The sequence below is a fragment of the Nyctibius grandis genome, chromosome 2 (genome assembly GCF_013368605.1).
Source record: "Nyctibius grandis isolate bNycGra1 chromosome 2, bNycGra1.pri, whole genome shotgun sequence".
Taxonomy (NCBI): Eukaryota; Metazoa; Chordata; class Aves; order Nyctibiiformes; family Nyctibiidae; genus Nyctibius; species Nyctibius grandis.
In genome coordinates this window covers 47,736,774-47,748,837 of record NC_090659.1, presented here as the reverse complement: position 1 = coordinate 47,748,837, position 12,064 = coordinate 47,736,774, and positions in this window count along the sequence as shown.

The following is a 12,064-nucleotide window of genomic DNA, read 5'->3' as shown; positions in this document are numbered from 1 at the left end:
GTTAAAACAAAGAATGTGACAAAGAAAAGGACAGGCAGATCTGTAACAAGAGGGCGTCAGAGAAAGTGCCTGGTTTAGCAATCATTTTAATTAGAGATAGTAAGACACTAGTATATAGTTCAAAGGAGACAGTGTAGTATTTGAGCAATTCTGTAGATCTCAAATTTTCAAAGCTGGAGGCCAGAGGAAGAGCTTATCTTCATGTTTTACACCTGCTTCAGTTACAAATAGAAAATAGAGACATTCTGGAGAACTGTGTTACACAGGACATTCTTATTAGGAATCTGAAGAGAAATGTGATAACAAAATTTTACAAACTTCTGAGAAAGCTGATGGTTTAAGGAATAAATTCTTTCCCTTCCAAGCAAGATGGGTATCTGTCAGAGTCCAAAGCTGCAAAATAAATGAACAAGTTTGGAAAAACTGAAAGTGTATATTTCAGGGACATTCTGTTTGTGAAGAAGAAACATTTGAAGTAAAAGAACAGATAATCTTTTAGAGATTTTGGAGTTAAAATTAGGAGTTGCATTTTTCTTCTTTTTATAGAAGTCCTGGTGTTTTTGTGGTAGGGAATGGACATCTCAAATTTAATAAAAATAATGCACATTTTCAACACTGTTGTTTGCAGTACACATGGAATCCTCAGCTTTAGTGATTTTCATACAAAAGCAATAGAGAATGGATCTGGGAGGGAATGTGAAGGTAGTTCAAATTGCACAGGTCATGTGATTCTCTGTACAAGGTCAACTTCTTTAAAAGTAATAATACTGTAAACAAGTGAATTTAACTTTCCTGAATAAAATAAAAAATGGCAATCCAGAAAAGTTAGATGGCTGCATTTTTAAGGAAATTTAACTAGAATGGGAAAAAAATGTAAGAAAAACTACAAATTAAATTGAGTTAAAATGCAATGAGATGCCTAAATATAAAACTTACAGGAAAACATGGCAGCATGTAAAGTTCGTCATCTATCTGTTGCAGCCTTCTGAAGAGACTCTGGTTAACCCTTATTTGCCATATTATTAAAAATAAAATCTTTCATAAGGACATCAGCCATTTTGTTCTCAGTGACAGATAAAGGCAACCATGATGAAATAGTGACAGTGGAAATGCGATACTTTGGCAAACCAACTCTCCCAATACCTGCAGGTTTAAAATAATGAAAAGCCTTAAGTAATGGGAAGGAAGGAGGATATTTTCAAGGGGAAAAAGCAGTTACTGTTGTAGGAAATGTATTTCTTAAATTTTCTTTTCCGTTTCAATGTAGAACTTTAAGTATAATAGATAGGTAGGTCTTTAAAGGGTGGGTATGAGTGTCACCTGGAAGACTGGCCAAGTATGACCAAACATGTGAACATTACATTATACTGATGTTCAAAGAAGGACATTTTCACAGTTTTCTCAGCCTAGTGAGCCATTCCTTCATACAGCTCAGTTGAAGAATGACATAAATCCATGTATTTATTGATCAGACTTTATTCACAGGTATGGACTGGAGAAGAATGAGATGAGGAATTTGGTTTCTTAGATATTTGTTGAGAGAAAAAAATTCTGATTAGTAAAAAGTAGAAGCTATTAATTTAGTCAAGCTATTTGAATATTGCTGAATAATTACAAGAAGTTTCTTTCTCATGTATACTAACTAACTTAGCTAAAAATAATGAATTCTTACCAAGAAACTTCTGAAGACCCTCTTGGACAGAAAAAAAAATCTTCTTTCAAATACTTTCAAATAAGGATTTCAAAAATCAAAATAAACATATTGAAACTCTCACTGAAGCACTCCTATTGAACTACACCAATAACTCAAGAGGAAAAATGTTATTTTATTAAGACAAGAAAGGTACCTTTTAAAGAAAAATGAAGGAATAGGGAGATTTAAGCAGAAGATGACTTTGGAAGAAGACCTTTGGAAAGATATTGAGATGGAACTTGAGTAAGACTTATGTAATTTTCCACTTGTTTTACGCAGAGGAAATAGTATGAAATAATATGCCAATAGAAGCTATCTCCAGTTAGGATCAACTCAATTCCTACCAGCAATGTAATTTCCTGGAATAGCTGTAGAGAAAGAAACTCCTTTTTCTGTCTCTGGTGGTTATGCTCGAAGTAGGAGTGTGCTGGAGACAAATTACCATTGTAGTGGATAGCAATATCCTTACAGGTCTCCTAAGCTCTCATGTAAGGAAATTCACTTTGTGCAGAATAGAAAAGAAAACAAACAAACAAAAAAATCACCTACCATTCCAGTGAATAACTTCTGGTAAAGATGCTGCTCAAATGTGTAAGGAAATTTTCATCTCTCTCTCCTGTTAGTCATAAAAACATGATATGGGATCTCCTGATATTAAGGGAATGATTCTGTCGAGACAAATTGTAAAGAAGAGGCAGAAGAGGAAAAAGAGGCACAGATATTTAGAAATATGGAACGTTTGTTGTAGGATGCACAAGACATACTACAGATTCAGTAAACCTAAATCCCAAATCAGATACTTTGAATACTAATAATAATAATATTGGATGATATAAAGTTTCCCTAGATAGTGGAGATGATTTGAGCTTCAGAAAACTTGTCACCAATGATTTCTTCTGTAAAATTTTAGCAACTTCAGCCTTAGGCAGTTGTCTAGTTATCTGTTGTGTTGGTAGGATTGCTTGCTGCTGTTTCTTGAGCTGCCTGAATAAAAAAGGTCATTGAGCTCTTTCCAAGAGATACATGCACCATTCCTGACTGTGTTCCTTACCAAACTTGTGACTGGGAATAGGGATGAGGTGAGTGTCCTCAACTTCACTGTGTAGTTGCTCTCTCACTCTGCCATACTGCAGTCCCAAATAGGAATTCACTGTTTTCTGACCTGCTGGCCTCTAAGAGGATATCAAACACTTTTCCTCTTTCTTTGTGCTGGGAATAGAGTATGTATTTGTTGTATCCTTGTGGAATTCATGCATGTTCATAAAATCGTAGGACCGTAGAACATCTCAAGTTGGAAGGGACCCATAAGGATCATGGAGTCCTCGCAGGACTGCCTAAAACTAAACCATATGACTAAGAGCATTGTCCAGATGCTCCTAGAACTCTGACAGCCTTGGTGGCATGACCACTTCCCTGGGGAGCCTGTTCTAGTGACCAACCACCCTCTCAGTGAAGAACTTTTTTCTAATGTCCCATGTTGCTAAATATCTCCAAGCCAGTAAAACAGGCAACTTTTATTCCCCAAATCTGGAAGAGAAACCTGAAAGAGCAAATGATATGGAGGAGAAAAAAGGGTGAGTATTGGGCTAACATTAATTTCCAGTAAACAGGTGTTTTCTGAATTCATCTATCTTCTGTTTCAGTTTAAGAATCAATGCCTGTAATACAGCCTTTCGTTAATTGTATACTTTTGAGAAAAATATATTCATTATTAACATTTCAATATTAGAATACAACTACTGAAGTTTTAACTTCATTAGTGCCCTACCAAGGAATTATTTACCTCTCTCTTTCCTCTTCAGAAATATACAGAAGGCATTAAAACCACCTCTGCTGCGTTTATTTAAGCGTAAATGCAATGCTTGATGACTATCTGTGTTCACAGTTGCAACAAAATCATGAGACAGTTCTTGCAGGAAATAAAAACCTGCCTCCAAGCGGCAACACAATGTTCAGAGCACTGAGAAACCCACTCTAGAACAAAGACAGTAGCTGACCAAGCTTCAGGTGGTGTCAGATTTAGTAGAAAATTATAACACTGAAATAGAGATTCAGAAGGGCTAGTTTGAACAGTTAGAGGGATTGATGTGGAAATGTTAAGCTCCTGGCTGACTGCTGGGACTTAAGTGCCCCATTTCTCCTCTGCAGCAGGTACAGCTATATCTCTCCTACATGGCACACTTCACCTCCAGTGGTCCTTTCTGAATGCTAGTCTAACACACCAAGCGCTGCATGAGCAAGGGCAGAGGAGACTACAAGGCCACATCTGTTTCACACATGCATCGTGGGTCCCATTTGGTCACTCGTCATTTTCTCATCCCCTGCCATCCCCCTTCTGATGCAACACACCCGAAGGGAACCTTAGGAGGCATTTTAGAGCATCTCTGAGTGGTTCTTCATGGGCAGCAATGGAAAGCTGCCACTGGTCTTTATATCTCAGAGACAGCGTAACTCACTGTGTTTGTAAGTACGGCAGGATCTCAAGCATCTTCTCACTCTTCCCCCATCAAACTGGGGTTCCTGTGCTGACAACTATATCCATTAGGATTGCTAACTCAATTTTCCCTCACTAAAGTAACAGAACCCAATTTCATCCTCCTTCCCTCCTCCACAACAGTGTTTTTTACCGAGAGCGGAGATGCCAATCCAAGTTTAATAAACATTAGTAGCACTGGAGCCTAATGTTTCCTGAACAGACCTCTTATTTAGTTAGATTCTTTTGTCACGTCATCCATCACAACCACGGGTTTTAGCCTGTTCCTGTGATTCGGTTACACTTAATGCAGTAGTTCAGATAATTATGTGGCCTTGTACACACAGCAAAAGTTTTGTCTTATTTGCTGTTTGCGGAATTAACATTTTATGACTAAGCACCAATGACTGTCACTATACAGCCTCCTGACAAAGAGGAAAATAATCACTTGCACCACATCACATTAGAAACGGAGATCATTCAAGGGAAATATGCCACTCAGCTGAGAATTGTTAAATGGGCTTGTTTACAAGGTGAAACCTCATATAAAGCAGAAGTCTCTATTTTGCCAAATATAAAGCAATAACAAAAATAAAAACAAAATAAAGTTGGCAATTTGCTTTGGTGCAAATAAATTTGAATTTATTTCGACGAAGTCTAATGCTGTCCAAACTGCCAGAGGTATTTAACTTGGCTACTAATACCCAAAGTAATAAAGACTGTTCTTCAGCATGGGCTGCATGATCTTTATTAAGCTTGATGACTAACCAAGAAGTTACTAGATGAAATTAAGCTTTTTATGTCTAATGTGTATACACACACACACACACACATATTCAAACGTCCATTCATACACGTATTCATTTGTAGATAGAATGATTTGGGTTGGAAGGCACCTTAAAGATTATCTAGTTCCAATCCCCCTGCCATGGGCAGGGACACCTTTCCACTAGACCAGGTTGCTCAAAGCCCCATCCAACCTGGCCTTGAACACTGCCAGGGAGGGGGCAGTCACAACATCTCTGGGTAACCTGTTCCAGTGTCTCACCCCCCTCACAGTGAAGAATTTCTTCCTAGTATCTAATCTAAATCTATCCTATATTCTAAATATATGTTTATCACCCCAAAATATACTTAGTAAAGAAATGTTACGATTCCAAAGTCACAATGCAAGGAGAGAAATAAGAGAATTACAGTGGCCTGTGTGTATGCATTATGATGCAGTCTTTAATTACACAGCCACGTCCACCCGCAGGACTCCTGCTTCATTCAGCGCACAAGGCAGAATGTGCTCACAAAATGACCAGCCATGCAGTATTTCTTTTTCTTCTCATCATTTAATATATGTCCCCATACCTAATTTTCTGCACACCATCCAAAGCTTGCACTGAATACATAATTATTCATTTCCTAATGGGCTTTTCCCTGGTGCTCTTTTTGTCATAGTATCCTACTTATTAACAGAAATTAATGAATTTATCTTCATAATGGCCCTGTGGTATTATTCTCCCCATTTACAGATAAGGAATTGTCAAAAGTGCCAGTTAATTTGGGGTGGTAATTTAAGATGCCTGAGGTCTGATTTCTCAGAGTATATAGCAGTATGTATGCTCAGAGTAGTGCTCCTATTTATCTTAGTGACTGCTGCAAAAGCTCAGCAATTCTTCAGAAAAGGTTGCTGGTTCACAAATTGTATGTCCAAAATGTGGGAATAGAGAATTTATATGATTTTCGTAGAAAAATCTCTGACAAAGACACGATGGAATCTGGTTTTCCAGGAACATTCAGTGACTTTTATCACACTCCTTTTTGTTTAGCTGCCACATGCAGTGCTCATCTCCAAACCATCAAGTGATCTTCAGTCATGACACAAAACTGATTCATGCCGAAGCACTGTTCATCCTATATTTTTAATGAAGTGGGAGTCTTATGATCTTTAATTTCAATCCTCAGGCATAACATATATTCATATAGTGATGAATTAATTTTATTTGGAAATTTTCTAATGTTGAACTACTGGGCAGTTTTGCAGTTTAAAGTTTCTTTCAATGTAACTTTGTGGCTTAGAACTAATTAGTTTGAACACAGGGGATGTGGGGAAAAAAACAGAACAGCGCCCATGTATGAGTGTGTCCTCACACATGCAAACTCACTGAAGCAGAACTGGGTTGTCGGGGGTGCAGAGGAGTCCTTTATTCTTCAAAGTATGGTGGAAACTGGAAAAGGGAGGAAATACTTGCTGTGTGGACCTCCCACTAGAGGGGGGTGGAAGAACACATTTGACCAGTGACTTTGGAGCCTTGTAACAAAGCAGAAATGTTGAGATTCAAAAGCTGTTTATTTTACACTGGTGGAATTGTTAAGGGGTGTAGATGTATTGGAAGAGCAGTAGGAAAGTTGTGGCACTTCTGTTTTCCCCTTTCCTATACACATGTACTATATGTTCTTGATCACAGGACAGCTATGTAGTAGCTTCATCATTCCTTCACTGGATATAGCTGTACCCATCTCTCTTCTACCCAGGTCCTAAGTGAAATATGTCCTAATGGATACAATATATTCTGTGTTCCTGCTCCTCCCCAGCTCCAGGTCTTCCTTTCTTCATCTTTTTCCCTCTGGTGTCTTGCCTCAACACTTCTTGTTCACTCTTATTATCTGCTCTTAATACTCCTCCTTAAGGATTTTCCATCTCTCAGGGATTGATTTCCCATCTCTCAGCTCTGTTCAGCTCCTGACACCTTCTTTTTTCACCACACCTCTTTCAAACCTCTGCCTCTGACTCCTCCAGCCCACCTTCCCACCTCTCTCCTCATTTCCTGCTCCACTCCAAGTGCAGCTCTCCTGTGGCATGCTGAAGGGACGGAAGAACGTGGTGTGGGCTCAGAGCAGGTGCACGTGGCATCCATGACCAATATTGCCAGAGCATGCTTTGCTGTGCTTGGGACGAAGCTTCCCGAAGAGGGGCAGCCAGATGGTCAAGCAGCATCACATTTAGATGTGAGACTGGCAGGACTTTACAAAGTGTGTATGAGGTTTGAGAGAGGTAGGAGGTGCATGATTTTCACAAGTTTATAACTTGTCCATATTTGGGCAAATATGCACAATACAAGGCACAGTCCATATATGAATGTGATTTTATGGCAAATTTTGTAGGAGCCAGAACAGTTCCAAGGCACAATTTTCTATTTTCCTCTTTTGTTTGTAACGTGATCTAAAGAATATTTTATGTAGCATCTTTCTCAGAAGTAGCTACACCATTTATACTGAACACCAAAGTAACCTCTGTTACTCAAAAACTTTAAAAACAAAAAGCATAACAGAAACAAAACCTTCCTTCAGCAGTCCTATGGCATGGGGTTTTTCAGCTCTGTAGTTGAAGTTTGTCAAGCTATAAACAGCTAGTGAGTTTTAAACTGTGTAGTGATGTGAATTTTAGCTAACATTGTACCTGTTGCAAACTTCCGGCACTATAAACCCACTCTAAACATTAACAGAGCTCTGTTAGAAACTAAAGAAGATTTTTCGATTATATTTTGTATAGTTACAGCAAAACATGAAATAACGTCAGTGACAGATGTTTGCTTAAATAAGCACTCACTGAAGACCTGTTCATTGATGGCATGTTCTCAATTCCTGTGTTTAAAACTGGGTTTGGCAAAATGCTCCATGCTCTCATCATAATAAACTATGTTGGTTCCTCTGTCACCCCAACATGATATAGTAAGTGAAGTCATATAATCAGTGTATGAATATTTCACTTATAACCAGGATATGCTTCTGTAAGAGTGAGATCTGTCACACAAGTTACACTGAAAGTTTTATAGACTTATTGGTCTTACTTTTGGCTAGTAACTTTTTTAATAAGCTTGAAAGATATTCCAGCTCTGATGTCATGGACCTGATTTTAGACAGCCAAATATGGAGACAGAATCATAAAAGTAGATATTCAGCTTTTAAGAATTTCTGAATGGTTATAAAAGCTTTGAAAGAATAAGTTATTCAGATAAGAATATTTTTTAATAAACCAGACCAGGAAAGTCCTGCCTGAAAAGAATACAAGTAAAAATAATGTGGCATGTCTCTACTCACATTAAAAATATTCATATTTCGTATGTTTTCATTTACTATTATTTATTTTCATCTTTCAGAGAATTGTATTAAATTATAATAGTATCTTATTTCTCAAGATCAAAAGAATCTGCATTTGATATTTTATAGGCACAATTGCCCGTGTGGTCTCATATTATCTTACTGGAACATCAAATCTTGTTTTAGATTTCTGCTAGTACCCCCCTGGGCAGATCCCATGTTCACATGGAAGCTATTGGTTGAGATTCAGGACTGACTTTCATGTGGGGGAAGGAGAAAAAGGCTATCTCATACCTATAAATGGACCACCAAGGGGATGCTTTGAAGATGGGATGGAGGCAAAACATACAGTATGCATGAATGATTACTTAGGAACTTCTTTCATGTGACTGCTGGGAAGAAGTTTTGTTTCTAATGGACAAACCTGATGACAGACCTGGGGAAATTTGACATTTCCGTACCCTTTCTTTGCTGTTTTGCCTATAAGTGTAGGCATGTTTTGAAAGGTTCTTTAACAAGTAGCTGTTCTATAAGGGAATCTCTTTTTTGAAAGATTTGTGCGATGGCTATTGACATTCATTGTATGTATTTCTTAAAAGCCCCTGATAACCTCTTAGTTTATATCGGACCATTTTCAATATGTATTGAATGTGATTATGTGGGCTTCCAGTCCCTCCTGTATAAAAAGCAACACACAAGAACCACAGTGACAGCTGCATTCTGGGACATTTGGGTAGGATTTCTCTTTCAAACTCACCCACGTAAAAGTTAGTTGACTAGCCTGAGCTGGCTGTCTTAGCTGTACTCTAGTCAATGGAGAGAAACAGGAACCCTCAGAAGTTATCCAAACTGACTTAGATATCTTGGTCGGGGCGAACTGCTCTATAGAGGTATCTGTTGCGCTCCATATGGAGATGCTAGATGATTTGCTTGAACGGATGTGAGACAGCTAACACTTGGTCAACTCAGTAAGCTAAATGCCATGTTTTCACACCTATTTGCTTTTGGAGAGACTGCTAAGGATGTCACAGTGTTTGTCTAGGACATTATTCTTAGACATCAGGGGGCAAAGTACTACTCAAAGAGCCATCTTACTGCAGCTCATGGGCTGTTACTGACATCATTAGACTTTAGGCAGATTATTTCCTCCCTGCTGAAGAACTGTGAAGTCTGGTGTGACAGCTGGAGACCAAGCACACCACTACGGGCATCTCAGGTGATGCCAGTTACATATGTGTGTACAATTAAATCCAGTCCCTGCATTCAGATACTTACATTTAAATACCTGCAGCTTGGTGATCAATCTGACCTGCACTGCTCACCTGGCATTAAGAAGAAACTTCCTTTGTCTGTCATTTAATTGTTGATTCTGGAGATATATATATCCTCTGAAACACCCAGGGGTCACTGAGAAAGGATACTACATAAAAAGGGACCTCAGGTAGCACTCATCCCAACTCAGTTTAAATGGTTACAGCATCCACGTTCACATCTGAGTTATTTGTCCTGAGCCTACGTTAATGTCGCCAGAGAGAACGAAAACTCTGGGGTATAATTCACCTGACCTAAATTTTATGTTTTCTTTAGGATTAAATGAATCATTCCCTAAAAGTTCTGGTTTTTCTGTACTGACTGTGAAGGAGGTGGAGGTTGACTAGCTCTGAGGTAACTTCTGCATTAAAGCTGGCCATATCTGATGGCACAAACCATATCTGCTGTGACCACCACCCACCCAACAGCACTCTGAAAAGGGTTTCTGAAACAAAGTGTGCTTTACAGAGGTATTTCTAATCCTGAAAGTAGTAGAGGGAGCCTATGACAGCTGCCCTCTCTCTTCAGCTAGAGGTTACAATATCAGCTTAGCAGAAAAGCTGAGTTTGCTGTGTTTGCCCAGTCCTTAACCTCTTCAGGGAGGAAACAGTAGGCTCTAATTCAAGCAACAATTGCTACCTTTTGTCACTACTTGTTCAGGAAGCTGTCTCTCTCTCCCTCAGTTGTGTATGGGCTCACCAGTATGAGTAAGAGAATCCCAGAGAATCTTTATATATTTTTTCTCAATCAGATTTTTTAAACTTGTGTTCAGATGATGGCAGTTTCTAGTGAGCAAGAAAGCTGGTTGCTCTTTGTATGGAGTCCTGTGAGACTGATGGATGTCCACAGGGGTATTTGAATCATATGTCTCACCACAGTGTATGGAAAACTACCCTCAAACTCCAGTGTTTAAAGACAAACAAGAACATAGGAATTCTCATACTGAATCAAACAAAAAATTTTGCTACCTGTTCCACTGTTACTAGTATGTACTTTATACAGATAAGAAAAAATCTTCCAATTAGGCTGAAGGGGTACTCTGTTAACATTCATGCTTTAATCTGAATATAGAATAGGCAGTGTGAATTTAGTTTTATACACTTTTTCAATTTCTTAAACTAACCAGTCTGTTTCCAAATACTGTGATTATACCAGTGAGACATCTCTACTGGAGACTTCAAAAAAGAAGATAAATACTAGGGATCCAGAAGCAAAAAATATTCTGGAATACAATATAGGGGAAGAATAGCAAGCAAACATAGTTCTCACTTTTTGAGAAAGTTACAAGTAACACTAGTCAAAATGGAGAGCTCATTTTCTCTTGTTTGTAAACACTTGAAAGATTATTTTGCATTATTTTTTCAGTATTTGTCTAGAGAAAGCATTGTGATGTTTGTTGTACTTGAAACCTTGTCACATAGTTATATAGCTTGTATATAGTATTAAGCCAGGCAGAAATTTAAAGTTTGTGCTCTTGTGTACATGTCCCACTGGACTGTAAACATAAGCAGCATGAAAGATTTTGTGCCTGAAGATTTCATTGCGCTTGATGGGATTGTTGCGTCAGGGAGAACCACCTGTTTGGAGGATGTTCTGAGGGAAAGTGTCCTGAGTGATTTTCAGGTTGGGTTTGGTGGAAGAAATACAGTCTGCTTCAAGCTATTCTTATCTTGTAACTAGAGAGAAAACAATTCTGTATTTTGAGAATGTGATGTGCATGTTGGTTACTGAATTTTAAGCAATTTGTAGTGTTCACTGGAAACCTACAGAAATCAAACTACCTCTTTATCGTCATCAAATTTTGTAACTTGCGGTTTCAGTTCTTCTCACCAGCCAGGCTATTCTTTGTCTTCAGCTGTCTAGCACTTTTTATAGCCCTCCTTGGTATGATGTGCATGCTCATATTATCTAATCTATAAGACCTCTGAAGGATTCTTGCACTTGAAAAGTTAATGTACTGAAGCAATAAACTGAACTTCTATGCAAAATAACATAGGATGTTGTGATAATGATATTTTTCCAAAATAACCGGAGGCAGCTGACTGTATTGTCAGAGTACTACAAGGACAGAAATACATCTGATACTACTAAGATGCTTTCTGTGTTGGTGTGTGGTCCAATAGCTTATCTGTATCTTAGAGGACATATTTTTATTAGATTTGCTGAATCATTTTGCCCTTCAGGCTGACTTTGTTTGCAAGGTTTCTTCCTTGTCTTCAAAGACTGAGCTGCAAACGCCTATGTAAATGCTGACAGAATGTGTGAACGGTGTCAGAGCATTTGTATTCCATCTTCAACTCTTGCTTCTTTTAGAGCCCTGAGAACAAAATCACATCAAGACATCAAAAGGGTTTGTTTTCTACTGTTTGAGAGCTAAGTTTACTACAGCATGTGTGCTATCCCTTCCTCATCCTTCTACCTTCTTGCTTCTTTTTTTTTAGTTCAGCTTTTTGCTGCCTATAATTCCGTGCACTCTTTGCATGGTTGCTAGTGCAACG